The sequence below is a fragment of the Erinaceus europaeus genome, chromosome 8 (genome assembly GCF_950295315.1).
Source record: "Erinaceus europaeus chromosome 8, mEriEur2.1, whole genome shotgun sequence".
NCBI classification, from domain to species: Eukaryota; Metazoa; Chordata; class Mammalia; order Eulipotyphla; family Erinaceidae; genus Erinaceus; species Erinaceus europaeus.
In genome coordinates, this window is record NC_080169.1 from 54672737 (window position 1) to 54689833 (window position 17097).

General features: G+C 36.1%; 1 protein-coding gene across 3 annotated transcripts in view; it reads right to left on the reverse strand.

Moving 5' to 3' along the window:
• LOC132539904 (ankyrin repeat and IBR domain-containing protein 1-like) overlaps positions 1-17097 on the reverse strand; it is a 53876-nt gene that overhangs the window by 19694 nt on the left and 17085 nt on the right. The gene's annotated exons all lie outside the window — the stretch shown is intronic.

Below are 17097 nucleotides of genomic sequence, written 5' to 3' on the forward strand. Positions count from 1 at the left end.
GTTATCAAAAATCTCCCCAAAATAAAAGTCCTGGACCAGATGGTATTACAAATGAATTCTACAAAACCTTCAAAGAAGAACTAATATCTCTACTTTTAAAAGTCTTTCAGAAGATTGAAGACACTGGAATACTCCCTGCCAGCTTCTATGAAGCCAACATCACTCTGATACTATAAGCAGACAGGGCCACAACCAAAAAAGAAAACTATAGACCAATATCTCTGATAAACAAAGATGCTAAAATTCTATCGAACAAAATTCTAGCCAACTGGTTACAGCAGTATATTAAAAAGATTGTTCATCATGACCAAGTAGGGTTTATCCCAGTCATGCAAGGTTGGTTTAATATACATAAATCAATCAACGTGATCCACCACATCAACAAAAACAAGACCAAAAACCCCATGGTCATATCGATAGATGCAGAGAAAGCCTTTGACAAAATACAACATCCCTTTATGATCAAAACACTACAAAAAATGGGAATAGATGGAAAATTCCTGAAGATAGTGGAGTCTATATATAGGAAACCTATAGCCAACATCATACTCAATGGTGAAGAACTGGAAGCATTTCCACTCAGATCAGGTACTAGACAGGGCTGCCCACTATCACCATTACTATTCAACATAGTGTTGGAAGTTCTTGCCATAGCAATCAGGCGGGAGCAAGGAATTAAAGGCATACAGATTGGAAGAGAAGAAATCAAACTCTCCCTATTTGCAGATGACATGATAGTATACACAGAAAAACCTAAGGAATCCAGCAAGAAGCTTTTGGAAATCATCAGGCAATACAGTAAGGTGTCAGGCTACAAAATTCACATTCAAAAGTCAGTGGCATTCCTCTATGCAAACACTAAGCTAGAAGAAGTTGAAATCCAGAAATCAGTTCCTTTTACTATAGCAACTAAAACAATAAAATATCTAGGAGTAAACCTAACCAAAGAAGTGAAAGACTTGTATACTGAAAGTTATGAGTCACTACTCAAAGAAATTGAAAAAGACACAAAGAAGTGGAAAGATAATCCATGTTCATGGGTTGGAAGAATTAACATCACCAAAATGAATATACTTACTACCCAGAGCCATCTACAGATTTAATGCTATCCCCATCAAGATCCCAAGCACATTTTTTAGGAGACTAGAACAAATGCTACAAATGTTTTTCTGGAACCAGAAAAGACCTAGAATTGCCAAAACAATCTTGAGAAAAAAGAATAGAACTGGAGGCACCACACTCCCAGATCTCAAATTGTATTTTAGGGCCATTGTCATCAAAACTGCTTGGTACTGGAACATGAATAGACACACTGACTAGTGGAATAGAATTGAGAGCCCAGAAGTGAGGCCCCACAACTATGGACATCTAATCTTTGTCAAAGGTGCCCAGACTATTAAATGGGGAAAGCCGAGTCTCTTCAACAAATGGTGTTGGAAAAAATGGGTTGAAACATGCTGAAGAATGACACTGAACCACTATATTTCACCAAATACAAAAGTAAATTCCAAGTAGATCAAGGACTTGGATGTTAGACCACAAACTATCAGATACTTAGAGGAAAATATTGGCAGAACTCTTTTCCGCATAAATTTTAAAGACATCTTCAATGAAACGAATCCAATTACAAAGAAGACTAAGACTAAACCTATGGGACTACATAAAATCAAAAAGCTTTTTCACAGCAAAAGAAACCACTACCCAAATCAAGAGACCCCTCACAGAATGGGGGAAGATCTTTACATGCCATACATCAGATAAGAGGCTAATAGCCAGAATATATAAAGATCTTGCAAATCTCAACAACAAGACAACAAATAACCCCATCCAAAAGTGGGGGGAGGACATGGACAGAATATTCAACACAGAAGAGATCCAAAAGGCTGAGAAACACATAAAAAAATGCTCCAAGTCTCTGACTGTCAGACAAATGCAAATCAAGACAACAATGAGATACCATTTCACTCCTGTGAGAATGTCATACACTAGAAAAGATAACAGCAGCAAATGCTGGAGAGGGTGTGGGGTCAAAGGAACCCTCCTACACTGTTGGTGGGAATGTAAATTGGTCCAACCTCTGTGGAGAATAGTCTGGAGAACTCTCAGAAGGCTAGAAATGGACCTACCCTATGATCCTGCAATTCCTCTCCTGAGGATATATTCTAAAGAACCCAACATATCCATCCAAAAAGATCTGTGTACACATATGTTCTTGGCAGTACAATTTGCAAGAGCCAAAACCTGGAAGCAACCCAGGTGTCCAACAACAGATGAGTGAATGAGCAAGTTGTGATATATGTATACACAATGGAATACTACTCAGCTATAAAAAATGGTGACTTCACCGTTTTCAGCCGATCTTGGATGGACCTTGAAAAAATCATGTTGAGTGAAATACGTCAGAAACTCGAGAAGGATGATTATGGGATGATCTCACTCTCAGGCAGAAGTTGAAAAACAAGATCAGAAAAGAAAACACAAGTAGAACCTGAACTGGAATTGGAGTATTGCACAAAAGCAAAAGACTCTGCAGTGGGTGGGTGTGGAGAATACAGATCCAAGAAGGATGACCGAGAACCTAGTGGGGGTTGTACTGTTACATGGAAAACTGGTAAATGTCATGCATGTACAAACTATTGTATTTACTGTTGAATGTAAAACATTAATTCCCCAATAAAGAAATTTTAAAAAATAGAAGAAGTTGGGAATAACAGAAAGGGGAAACACAAAGCAGATTCTGGACTGGAGATGATGTGTTGTACCAAAGTAAAGAACTCTGGAGGAGGGGGCTTCAGGTCCTGGTGTATGATGGTGGAGGACAGAAGCTGGGGGTAAGGGTGTTCTGACAAATTGTACACAAGTATCAACAACTGTATTTACCGTGGACCATACACTCCCCTCAATACAAATAATAATAATAATAACTTAGAATGAACAAAGTCTGGAACATCTAATACCACCAAATACTGGGAAGGACATTGAGCAACAATAACTCACTGCTGGTAAGAACACTAAAATGTTAAAGCGACTTTGGAAGAGAGTTTGGTGGTTTTTCTAATAAAGAATATATTCTTACTAAACATTCCTTGGTATTTAACCCTAGGAGCTGAAACTTTTATGTCTACATAAAAGCCTGCACAAAGATATGTATAGCAGATTTATTCATCATTGTCACAACTCTGGAGCTAGAAAGATGCAATTGGTGATGAATAAATAAATTGTGGTACATCTAGACAATGGAATATTATTCAGAGCTAAAAATAGATAAGCTACCCAGCTATGGAAAGTCATAGAGGAACATAAAAAGTCATTTAAGTGCATATTACTAAGTGATTTGAAAAATTATATACTGTAAACTATCAACCATATGACATACTCGAAAAGGCAACTCCATAGAGGTAAAGGAAATAGCTGGTAGTTTCTAGGGGGTTGTGGATAGAGAAAGGATGAACACAAGTAACAGGATTTTAGGGTGCTGAAAATACTGTGTATAATATTGTAATGAAACATTTATTCAAACTTACAGAATATACAAGACCAATAATGAGCCCAAAACTAAATTATGACTTTTACAGAATTGTTGAAGTGCTAATGTATGCTAATCAGTTATAATGTAAAAGAGTGACTTCGATAATGGAAGTGGTCACTTATGTGCATGAATAGGATCCAACTTCCTGTCACTTTCTATTAAAACATTTCAAAATAGTAAGAATTAAAAAAAAAACTTGAATCCAAAGACAGCAATGAGGTACTACTTGACTCTTGTGAGAGTACTATACATCAGAAAGGATAGTAACAAGTGTTAGAATGTGGAGTCAATGGGAGAAGATATTTGCACGTCACACATCCAATAAGAAACTGACACAGAATTAGTACAGATATACAAAAGAAATGAGAACAACCCAGTAAAAAAGGGCCAAAAAACTAGAGACAGTTGTCTAAAGAGATAAACATGGTCCATAAACATACAGAGAAACGTTCCACTTCACTTTATCATTAGGGAAATCAAATTAAAACTATAGTGAGATACCACCTCACATCTGAGAGAATGACTTATGTCAACAAACCAGGAAATTACAGGTATTGGAGCGGTTGTGGAGAAAAATGAACCATGCTACACTGCTGATGGGAATACAAACAGGAGCAGCTCCTTTGAAAGACTGCATGGATAGTCTTTAAATAAATAAAAATGGAATTAACTACCTATGATCCAGCAATACCACTCTTAGGCACTTATCCAAAGAACACTTGAGCACTAACTAGAAGGGACATATGCACCCCTATGTTCACAGCTGCATTATTCACAATAGCCAAAGAGTAGAATCAGCTTAAATGCCCATCAACAGATGACTGGCTAAAGAAGTTATGGGATATACATTCTCATATTACTCTTCAATCGGAAATGATGATATTGTATCCTTTGTGACAAAACAGATGGAACTGTAAGTTATTATGCTTAGCAAAATAAGTAAAGATGAAAGACAACTGGATGGGTTCACTTATATGTGGAATCTAGAAATGTGATGGCACACATGAATTTGAAAATACACCCACACACACAAACTGTTTTTAAGACTTGTGAGGGGAGTCGGGCTGTAGCGCAGCAGGTTAAGCGCAGGTGGCGCAAAGCACAAGGACTGGCATAAGGATCCCAGTTCGAACGCCGGCTCCCCACCTGCAGGGGAGTCGCTTCACAGGCGGTGAAGCAGGTCTGCAGATGTCTATCTTTCTCTCCTCCTCTCTGTCTTCCCCTCCTCTCTCCATTTCTCTCTGTCCTATTCAACAACGACAACAACAATAATAACTACAACAATAAAACAACAAGGGCAACAAAAGGGAATAAATAAATAAAATAAATATTAAAAAAAAAAGACTTGTGAGAACTTGGTGGGTATCTTATGGAGGTGGGGGGATGGAGATAAAGAATTTTGGTAGCGGATGTGATGTGGAAGTATACACTATAATTTCATAATCTTGTAACCTACTATTAATCATAAATTTAAAAAATGAAATAAAAATGTTGGATGGTGGGAATGTAAACTGGTCCATCTTCTGCAGAGAGCAATCCGGAGAACTCTCAGAAGTATAGAAATGGACCTACTCTATGACCCAGCATTTCCTCTCCTAGGGATATTTAAGGAAACAAACACACCCATCCAAAGAGATCTATGTACTTATATTCATAGCAGCACAATTTGTAAAAGCCCCAAATTTGGAAGTGACCTAGGTGTCCAACAACAGATGAGTAACTGAGAAAGCTGTGTGTGTGTATATATAATTTGAATAATGGTTCACCTAACAAGAGTCTCTAACCTTTCATTACCCTTCCCATAAAAAATTAATTAAAAAAAGTTCTTTGTGGAGGAGAGCAGTAGTGCATCTAATTGAGCATACAAGTTATCATGTGCAAGGATCAGGGTTCAAGTCCCCAGCCCCCAAATGCAAATGGGAGGTTTCAGGAGCAGTGAAGCAGTACTATAAGTATCTCCTTCTCTCTCCCTAGCCCCTCTTCCCTAGCCCGTACCTCTCAAATTCTCTCTGTCCTATCAAATTAAATAAATATATAAATATATTTTAAAAACTTGAATCCTAGTTATTTCTGTTAATCTCTCTAGATCAGTTTTCTTGACTACACAATAGGCATGAGTTATTGTAAAAAATGAATCTGTAAGTACCTAACACAGTATCTTATAGAGAAGGTATTTAATTAATGTGTACTTTCTGTCTACTCTTTACTTGGCCAGAAATTTATTTCTTCTTCCTTATTGATTGACAACTATCTTAAAGTTGTAAACCAATAAGCAAAAAGAAACAAATTCAATGTATTAAACGCCTTCGTATTATGTCTTTGGGCCTGTGGAGACAACATAGTGGTTATGAAAAAGACTTTCAAGCCTGAATCTCCAAGGTCCCAGGTTCAATCTTCAGTACCATCATAAGCCAGAGCCAAGCAGTGCTCCAGACTCTCTCATCTTTTTCTCTGTAGCTCTCACTAAAATAAAATGTTTACAAGACAGAATTAATATTTTCTATCATAAAGAAGTAAAATAGATTATCTCATTAACTTTGTTTAATTTATTTTTTATTTAAGAAAGGATAAATTAACAAAACCATAGGGTAGAAGGGGTACAACTCCACACAATTCCCATCACCCAATCTCCATATCCCATTCCCTCCCCTGATAGCTTTCCCATTCTCTATCCCTCTGGGAGCATGGACCCACCAGGGTTGTGGGTTGCAGAAGGTGGAAGGTCTGGCTTCTGTAATTGCTTTAATATAAGAGGAGAATATTGGTCAATTTTCAAATATATGTAAAATTATTTTAATATTGAATCCATAAATAATTTGATTATTTCTAAGTTTTAAATTCCGAACAAATTATGAACAAGTGTCTCTGTTGCAATTAAGTAAATTATAGTAAATCCATTAACACAGTGCTAGAATACAGTCATTAAAACCCAATTTACAACTTGATTTTAAGTGAAAAGAGCTGTCACAACAAATGAGCTTATAATGAAATTATCTACAATACAGTCAAATTAAATAAAATACACACATTCACAGAAAAAAAATACTAAGGAAATTCATATTATACTATAACTCTGAGTAGCAAGTCTATGCAATAGTACATAAAATTCCTACTGTATTATTTTTGCTACTTTTTTCCCAAAAAATATCTAAATGCGTGTGTGTGTGTGTGTGTGTGTGTATTTTAAACTAGACCTAATGACCCAGATTTTGATATATAAAATTACTTCTATAATGGATTATGGCAAAAATAACTAAGATATTATTCTAGGCTAACTCCAGACAGATACACAAAGAAACACATATAATGACACTTATTTTGGCACTAATTTATAGCTGCCCATTTGACAGCCAGCTAACTCCACTGTAAAATGCAAATGGTGTGGGCAGTTTCATTGTGGATCCCAACTATACAATATTTTAGTCTGTTCTTTAGGTTAAGTGAAGGAAGGAAATTGGGAGAAGTTTCACCATTTAGTATCTACTTTCACCTAATACTCTCTCCAGAATTATATATTATTGATACATGTTAGTCTCTGTGGTTCTGGGACACTTTCTCTACACCTCTGGTCTTTCTCTAAAAGAGGAGCCATCAACTCAGTTCCACAGGTTGAAATTGAGGATCTAATCATTCTAACTTTTCATAAAATTTTTTAGTCTCTGTGGGGTTTAGCTATATCCCATCTTCTTTATTCAAGAGTTACCTATGCCTTTTTAGCATTCTTTAGCATAAGCCAACTTGCTCTCTTTTTCTTTCACAGTTTTAGAATAAGATTTGAACTTTGTTTCATCAGTTGCCTTTACAAAGTATTTGCTTTCTAGCTCTCAGAGCTTGTTCACAGTTTTTCAGTGTTTCTCTCTCTCTCTCTTCTTTTTTCCTCTCTTGATCCTTTTTTCCTTTGTAGATTTCTTTCTTTTTTTTCTCTTATGGCCACTTAATGGAACATCAGGAGCATATCCAGATCCAGTTAGTTGTATGATTGTGCATGATAAGTAGTCTAAGATAAATCTCTCTACATTTAGTTACTACAAGTTTTATGTGAACAAAATTTCAAAATTTTCATAATTGGGTATCCACCACCACCATGAAGGTCTTCAGAAATATTTGGAAGAGGATTAATTAGGTATCTTAATTTTCAGTATATTTTGTCACTCTTAATGTATTTCAGGGTATTTTTTATTTTTATTGTCCCAGAGATCTCATGAGTCTAAAATCTCATGAATATGCTTTGTGCGGTATTTTTTCAAAATTCTTAGTTGTGGTAAAACATACAGCTTTAAAGATACCATATTAAGGTCGGAGGTAGATAGTATAATGATTATGCAGAGACTCATACCTGAGCTCCAGAAATCCCAGGTTCAATCCCCTGCCCCACCATAAGCCAGAGCTGAGCAGCAGTGCTCTGGCAGGAAAATAAAAATAAATAAATAAATAAATAAAGATTTTTTTTTTAAAAAAAGGTACCATATTAATGTGTATAATTCACTGGTGTTAAGTATATTCACAATTTTACATCACTATTGCCAGCATCCAGTTCCAGAAGTTTTCATCTTCCTAAATTAGTCTGTAATCTTTAAACAGCAACTCCCTATCTCTCTCTCCCAATTCCTGGCAACTGCCATTCTGTTTCTTTGCCTGTAAAATAATAAATAAAAATAACACACACACACACACACATATATCATATGGTTGTTTTTCAAATTCACTATTTCAAATTAGAAGTCTATTCTCCTTCATTTAATCTAGAACAAATTTTTTGATCATCATTGACTCTCTATTTCTATGTTCTTCCTGGAAGAGAAAGTCTTATTATTTGAATAATGGTTCACTTAACCAGAGTCTCTAACCTTTCATCTTTCTCTTATTGTTCTACTTTTAGAGATTTTTAAACTTTGCCTTCCAACTATTCTGGATTTAAATTTGAACAATCATACTTTAATTATCATAGCTCTTTCTTGTCATTTGGTCGTCCCTTCCCCTACAGTTCCTATATTTGGATCATGAATGTAAAATTTCATCTCTAAATGTATTAAATAATATTTACAAAAGAACTCCATATACATGACACAATTACAGATATAAATACTCCTTAAATTAACCTACAGAGTTAATGTGATTACTATCAAAATCCTAGCAAGAAATTTTATAGACATAGACAAACTGATCCTAAACTCTGCATAGAAAATCAAACAGACTAGAAAAACTAAGCCAAATTTTTAAAAGAATTAATTACATGGGGCTGGGAGTAGGCTGCCCAGTAGGATGTATGCCTTTAGTTACATGAGGTTTTGGGTTCTAGCATAGGCACTGAGAGCACAACGGACAACACCAGGCTTGTTTCAAGAATGGCATAGTGGTACTGTGTAATCATTTCTTTCTGTCTGCCTATTCTCCTTCTTGCTCTAAAACATGAGTGAAAAAAAAAGACCAAGGTGGAGGTATTGTACATACATAAGACCCAAGCAACACACATGTGCACATGCATACCCCAAACACAAAACTTGAAGGAAATATATTAAGTGGTTTTAAGAGTCACTCTAAAGCTATAATATCAATGTGTGTACTGACAAAGATTTATATGCAAAAAAAAACATTATATGCAAAATGACCTAATGTGCAAGGAAACATAAACAAAAGTAACTAAAAATGGTTCCAACAACTAAAAACAAAACTGAAAAAAATTCACAACTTTAAGAAAACATAGCTGAAAAACTCATAACCTGATACTAAGAGTTCTTATGTGATCTATAAAATTAAATTTTAAATTAGACTTTATTAAAATTAAAACCCTTTGATCTGCAAAAAACAGTGTCATTAAGAAACTGAAAATCCTGGGTCAGGCAGTAGTATACCTGGTTGAGTGCACATACTATAGTGCTCAAGGACCTTGGTTCAAGCCCATGATCCCCACCTGCAGGGGAAAAGCTTCACGAGTGGTGAAGCAGTGCTGCAGGTATCTTTCTCTCTCCATCTCCCACTTCCCTCTTGATTTCTCTGTCTCTATCCAATACAGAAAACAAATAGGTAAAATAATAAAAGTAATAATAATAATAGAATTTGTATGAGGGCCTAGATTTGATACTTTCACATGCCATGGCCGTAAGGCACTCTGTACTCTGTCTGATAGTTATAAAAATTAAATAATAATCTTAAAAAGAGACTGAAAAGACATACTACAGACTGGAAGAAATATTTGCAAGTAATATATCCAAAACAGAAATGAAACAAAGTAGATAAATTTCAAAGGCTAAATGAAAAGAAGCCAGATTCAAAGGGTGACATTCCATTGACATAGCATTATTAAGACAGAAATACAGAGATGAAGGGCTGAAATGGAAGAATGTGGAATAGGATAGGAGAAGGGAATTTTTTTTGGATCAAAGAACAATTCTGGGGCCTGGGTGGTGGTGCAACTGTTTGAATACACATTACAAGGCACAAGGACCCAGGTTTGAGTCCCCGGTTGCCACCTGCAGAGGGAAAGCCACGAGTGGTGAAGCAGGGCTGCAGGTATATCTCTGTCTCTCTCCCTCTCAATCACCACCTTCCCTCTCAATTTTCGGCTGTTTCTATCCAATAAATTAAATAAAGATAATTAAACAAAAGAACTATTCTGAATCCTAATTCTGATGGTAATTAACAATATTCTACATGTTTCTTAAAATTCACAAAATTATACACCAAAAGAGCAAGTACTACTGTATGATAATTTAAACAATAAATTTTGTTTAAATATTTTTATTGTAATGAGAGAGACTCAGAGAGGAAGACACAAAGATATCAGAGCACTACTTAGCCCTGGCTTACAGTGCTGGGGATTGAACCTAGGATCTTGGCATGATTGAGGAATTGAGCCTTAGGCATCAAAGTCTTTTGTATAACCACTGTACTGTTTCCTTTGCCCTAAACAATAAACTTAAATAACTCTTCTGCTCCCTGAATTATCCAAAAGCTATCTGTATCTTCCATACCCTATTTGTCTGGGACAGTAAGTTCTCACTTATTATGACTGACAAGTTCTTGAAAACTAATATTAAAAGAAATGAGGTACGATGAAATCAGTTTTACCATAGGTTAATTGATACAAACAACACTTAGGTGTCTGGGGCCAGGCAGTGGCATACTTAGCAAAACATGAACATTATCACACACAAGGAACCAGGCGCAAGCCCTGGTAACCACTTGCAGAGAGGAAGCTTCAGAAGTGGTGGAGCAGTGCTGCAGGTCTCTCTCTCTCTCTCTTTCTCTCTCTCTCTCTCTTCTTACAAACCCCCACCCCCAACACTGCCTTCTCTATCAGAAAATGAAAGAAGAAGAAGGAGGAGGAAGAGGAAGAGGAGGAGAACTGACCACTGGGAGTCATCATGTAGACACAGAGTCTTCAGCAAAAAACTGGGTAACAAAAATTACTAATAATGATCATTAACAACAAAAAAAGAACTTTCTACAGAGTATTTCTGGTTACAAAAACATTACTGCATTTCTAAATGAGAGCCTTAAATACTTCTAATATTAAATTATCAGCTTTATTCATTTTGTTTTTTAATATTTATTTTTATTTTAATCACACACACAAACAAACAAACGTACAGCACTGATCAACTCTGACTTATTATGGTTATTGAACCTGGGACCTTGGAGACTTAGGCATAACGGCATGAATCTTTTGTATGGCCATTATGTTGTCTCCCCAGGCCCATTCATTCATTTTTAACATGTTTCGCTTATTCCATTTCAAAGTCAAAGGTGGCCCATGCCTATCTCAGAAGTTACCTCAGGGTTCAAGACAAGAACCAATCCTCTAGAGCACACCCTTCAGCTATAAGGAACAAAAACTAGTAAACTTCAGATACACCAATGAACCCAAGTACACACAACTTTAGCATGTAGGAAGGAAATAAAGTTTCCAGAGAAAACACACTCAGATATGGGGAGACCATACAAATTCCACATAGACAATAAGAACCTAATTTTTTCCTTCACCAATGCTATAATAAAACAATACCAAACAACAATTTGAAAACCTGTACAGTTATTTCTTTCTGGATCACTAGTCATATTTACAAGTAAAGTGAATAAAATGGCAGGAAACTGTACTATGGATTATGCAAAAAAAAAAAAGAGAGAGAGAGACAGTGTAAGGCTTTCAATTGTGGGAAAGAAAGGATAATACTGGGTTGTCAAAAGTCATGCTGCATTTCTGTATAGAAAAACATAGGAAAATATGTCATGACTTTTCTGACAATCCAATACTGAAATAACCAACTTATCTGGGGGGGATGGTATTTTGCATCTTGGAAGATAACAGTGAAATAATATGTTCTAGTTTTATGCAGAATAAAATTCTTGGAAGTTACCAAATAAAATACTAACAGGAAAAAGACTTTCATTATAGAACTTTTTAAAAAATCTATTTATTCTTTACAAATTTAGCTACTATTATTGATCAATTACCTTTTGTCAAGTAAAAACACTTTTTCATATGGCTCTACTTCCTTTCTTTGAACTTGGGCAAATCAATTAATGTGGATGATCATTTCAGAATGATAGACTCATTTGATGATACCCAAAATCTTCTTCTGCTAAATAACTAGTCTTCAATCTAAAGAAATTGATTTAGAATTTTGGAATATTTTATTATTTTCCTCTTTATCCATGCTATCCTAGTAACTTGATCTATAAATAGGTAAAAGTTAGTTATTAAAGAGATTTCAAAAGAAAGTGAACCCCTCCTACAGGTATTGCATAATACTTTCAATTGTATTTTCAGATGAAGGATGCAATACTAATGTTCTTGGTGTTTAAAGTCAAACACTAAGAAAAGCTGGCTATGGTCTAACCTGCTGCCATGTCTGTAAAAATACCTTCTTGTAATGAATGCTTTATACTTTGGTGTAATGCCCGCCTCAAACACCCTACCATAAGTTGTTCTATCTATGAAGGTTATTTTTTAAAATTATTTTAACAAAATATAATGAACAAAAATTTAATGTAAAGAAGATAAGAAAACTATAAGAAAATACCCATAATTGTATTGGTGTTGCTACTAATATTTAAGTCAAAGAACACTGATTAAAAGTACAAACAAATACAAAAGGAGGACTAAAGTATTTTACAATATGCTGCTTTAGTTTCATTGATTTTTACAAAAACTCAATCATACACCTTTTTAGGATCAAAGTTCTATAAATGCTTTCTTCCATTATATCCTAATGCACTGTTTACCCAATAGTTATTCCACCCTTCTCTGACAAAGAGCAATCTTTTTTTTTTTTTTTTTTTCTGGAGAAGTCCGTTTCCATCAGAATTGGGATGTTCTTCTAGAGAGGGCAAACTCCACTCTAGGGCTAGGCATAAGCCCTAAATCCAGCTAACCATTATTTTATATTGATCTAATCAGTGACACACATCAGCCAAACTAGACCACAGATTAGTTTCTAGGACATTTGTTGGAAAGAGCAAGGGAAAAGTATTTCTTTCTGAACAAAGAACAGAAATGACGTTTTTTTTTTTAACTTTTTATTTATAAAAAAGAAACATTGAGAAAACCATAGGATAAGAGGGGTACAGCTTCGCACAATTCCCACCACCAGACTTCCCGTATCCCATCCTCTCCATTGATAGCTTTCCTATTCTTTAACCCTCTGGGAGTATGGACCCAAGATCATTGTGGGATACAGAAGTTTGAAGGTCTGGCTTCTGTAATTGCTTCCCCACTGAACATGGGCATTGACAGGTTGATCCATACTCCCAGCCTGGATGACATGTTTTTATATTATGCAACTCCCCCTTTATCAGTGGCTTATAAGGCAGCTGGGCTAAGGATAGATTAACTGATCCAAAGTGAAAATTTCAGGTTATGGACTTGTTTGATTTGTTGTTATCACCAAGTTTTCTGCACTCCATATTCACTCTTTTCAGTTGGAAAGAGAGACTGAGATAGAGACAGGGAAAGATGGGTTTCCTCTAGTACAGTAGGGGCTGGGCTCAAACCTGGGTTGAGCACTATCTAGGTGAATTACCTTACTGGTCTCAAACCAGTAGAGTAGGTAGGGCTCAACAGTTCTATTCAAAAGCAAGTTTTACACTAGATACTGACCAACATAACTGAATGGATTCTCTCTAGAAGAATTTGAAGATGTGAGAGAAAAACATTAATGAACTGACTATATTTTTATTTCTCCTCAATGTTCCTTCTCTCCTTGACAAGGACCCTTTCCCTCCCAAGACATGTGTGTATCTCATAAACTAAATGGAAGCACACAAAGAGAATTCCTTTATCTTCTTTTAAAAAATAACTTATTTATTTTAATGAAAAAGAGATACAGAGAGACAGACACAGAAAGACCAGAGAGAGCACTGCTCAGCTCTGGCTTATAGTAGTACTGGGGATTGAACCTGGGACTTTATTGCCTCAGGCATGAAAGTTTTTTGCATAACCATTATGCTGTTTTCTCAGCCCTGAGAATTATTTTATCTTCTCAAAGGAAAAGATATAAAACAATTTTTACTTAGATCATTTTTTTTTCTCCTTTTAAAATGAAAAGTATACTGCTCCCAAACTGCAAACTTATGGGTAACTTCAGTTTTTATTCCTCTGTGTATTTCTGAAAAAAGAAACTGCTTATACTTTCCAAAACCAAAATCAAGACACATCAGTAGAAAAATACAGAGGCAAGGAACAGGAGATAGCTAAATAGGCAATGCAAGTGTCTTAACATGTAAGATCTGAGATTTGATGCCCAGCATGACATGGAGCACCATAGACAGCACCAGGATATACCACTGGATAGCAGAGTAATGTAATGGTGTTTCTCTCCTGTTTTTCCTAATTCTCCCCACCCCAATGTTTTTCTATTACTCCCAAGTGACAGGAAATAAAAAATTTGAACTGGAAAAGTAGTGTAGTGCCCTGCCCATGTATGAGGCCCTCAGTTCATCCCCTGTGCTATGTTGGAAAAAAGGAAAAAAATACAGGGACCAGGCTGGTGAAATAGCTTCTTTGGGTAGTGTGCTGCTTTGCTTGTTTGCCACAAAGGTTCAAACCCAGCCCCCAACCCACTGAAGGAAGCTTTGGTGCTGTTGTCTTTTTCATTCTCTCTTCCCTCTCTGCCTCTATTGAAAGAAAGGAAGAATGGAAGAAATGAAGAATGGCCATCATATATGCGCTGCATTCTCTGGAAGATAGTTTTTTTGTAACCATAAAGAGAAGAACTCTAAACATTAAGCACTCTACATCTAATATGTATAATGTATGTGTATTTATTTTGTTGGCTATAACAATAGAAAACAACTAAATTCATTAAATTCAGGTGTTTGAGCATGCTTTTTACACTAGATTTTTAGCAGAAGCATGAAACTTAAAAAGGTCAACTTTTTAAAATAAATATTTATTTACTATCTTTTGTTGCCCTTGTTGTTTTATTGTTGTCATTGTTGTTGGATAGGACAGAGAGAAATGGAGAGAGGAGGGGAAGATAGAGAAAGGGGAGAGAAAGATAACTGCAGATCTGCTTGACCACCTGTGAAGCAACTCCCCTGCAGGTGGGGAGCCGGGGGCTCAAATCGGGATCCTTAAGCCAGTCCTTGTGCTTTGTGCCACCTGCACTTAGCCCGCTGCGCTACTGCTGTACTCCCAAAAGGTCAACTTTTTAATTGCACCATTGCTTAAGAGAGAGTATTAAAAAATCTATACTTTTAAAAATCATCACAAAGTAGTACTCATAAACATAAAAATAAGAATGAATTCCAAATCAATGAATTAACTTATTTGAAGAAATATAATTTATAGGTTTAAAAATGCAGAGATAAACTCCAGATATCATTATTAAAAATACTGAAAGGTATGAGAAAGATTTATACAGAAGTGGACTGAAAGATAACTAGTAGACTAATCTATAAGGAGACTGTCAAGGGAAAAACTTAGTCTTGTGAACTATATGCCCTTTTGCATTTAATCCACACAACAATCCCACTTGCATTATACAGTAAAGAAACACAGGCTTGAGGTCAGAGAGATGGCACTGTGGTGGTGCTTTGGATTTGCAAGCATCAAGTCCTGCATTCAATCTCCAGGGTCAGATATGGCAAAGAATTACCCTGGTGTGTGTCTCTGTGTGGGGTTCTCTCTCTGTAGTTCATGAAATAAATTAATCTAAGGGAAAAAGAAGAGGAGGAAAGGAAGGCAGGAATGAACAAACGAACAAAAGTTTTGGGGTTCAAGTATTATAGAAGGGCCTTATTAACTATTTAGAAAACCCTAAAGCTAAGCTTCGGTATGAATCCTGGCTCTACCACTTATTAGTTTACATACTACTTTTAAAATCTGATTTTTGGGGACCGGGTGGTGGTACAGGTTGACTGCATGTGTTACCATAAGCAAGGACCTGGGTTCAAACTCCTGGTCCCACTTTCAGGGGGGAAGCTTCACAAGTGGTAGAGCTGTATCATTTTCTCACTCTCTCTCTCTCTACTTCCTCTTCCCCCTCTCAATTTCTTTCTGTTCTATCAAGGAGAGAGAGAGAGGGAGACGGAGGAGGGTGGAGGATGGAGGGAGAAGGGAGAGATAAAAAAAGGGCTATGCAAACCTGGAAGCAACCCAGGTGTCTAATAACAGATGAGTGGCTGAGCAAGTTGTGGTATATATACACAATGGAATACTACTCAGCTATAAAAAATGGTGACTTCACCATTTTCAGTCGATTTTGGAAGGACCTTGAAAAATTCATCTTAAGTAAAATAAGTCAGAAACAGAAGGATAATTATGGGATGATCTCAGTCTCAGGCAGAGGTTGAAAAACAAGATCAGAAGAAAAAACACAAGTAGAACCTGAACTGGAATTGGCATGTTGCACCAAAGTGGGTAGGTAGGTGGGAATAATACAGGTCCAGAAAGGATGACAGAGGACCTAGTGGGGATTGTATTGTTATATGGAAAACTTGGAAATGTTATGCATGTACAAACTATTATATTTACTGTCAAATGTAAAACACTTTCTTCTTCTAGCGTTTGCCCTTCTTCCGTAGCCAGTCAACAGCGTCAGGTTGAGCCTGATGTAAAGTTTCAAGACCAACTAATTCCTCAATAAAGACATTTTAAAAATGGCTATGGGTAGCAGTACAAGCACTAAGCTCCAGTGATAACCGTGGTGGCAATAAAATATTTTTTTTATCTGAGTTTTGGTTGAGGGGGATAGTTTAGCTGTCAATTAGAAAGATTTGCATGCCTTAGGCTCCTTATGTAATCGCTGGCACATGTACAAGAATAATGTTGTAGCTTTTTTCTCTCCATATTTCATGTATGAAAACTACATATGAATGGAAAAATCAATCTTTTTATAGTTGTCTTAAAACTAAGGTCAATCTTTTTATAGTTGTCTTAAAACTAAGGTCACATTTACTGATAAGATAGCATATGTTTTGGGAATACCATTTCACATCTCCTCAGAGTATGTGGTACCACAGCAAGGCCACCACACAAGTGGCATTATCTCTCCTACCACAGATCACTGTACTTCCTCCACCTTTATATTCCATTTTGTTCTGTTTTTCTCTGATTTTAGCATCAG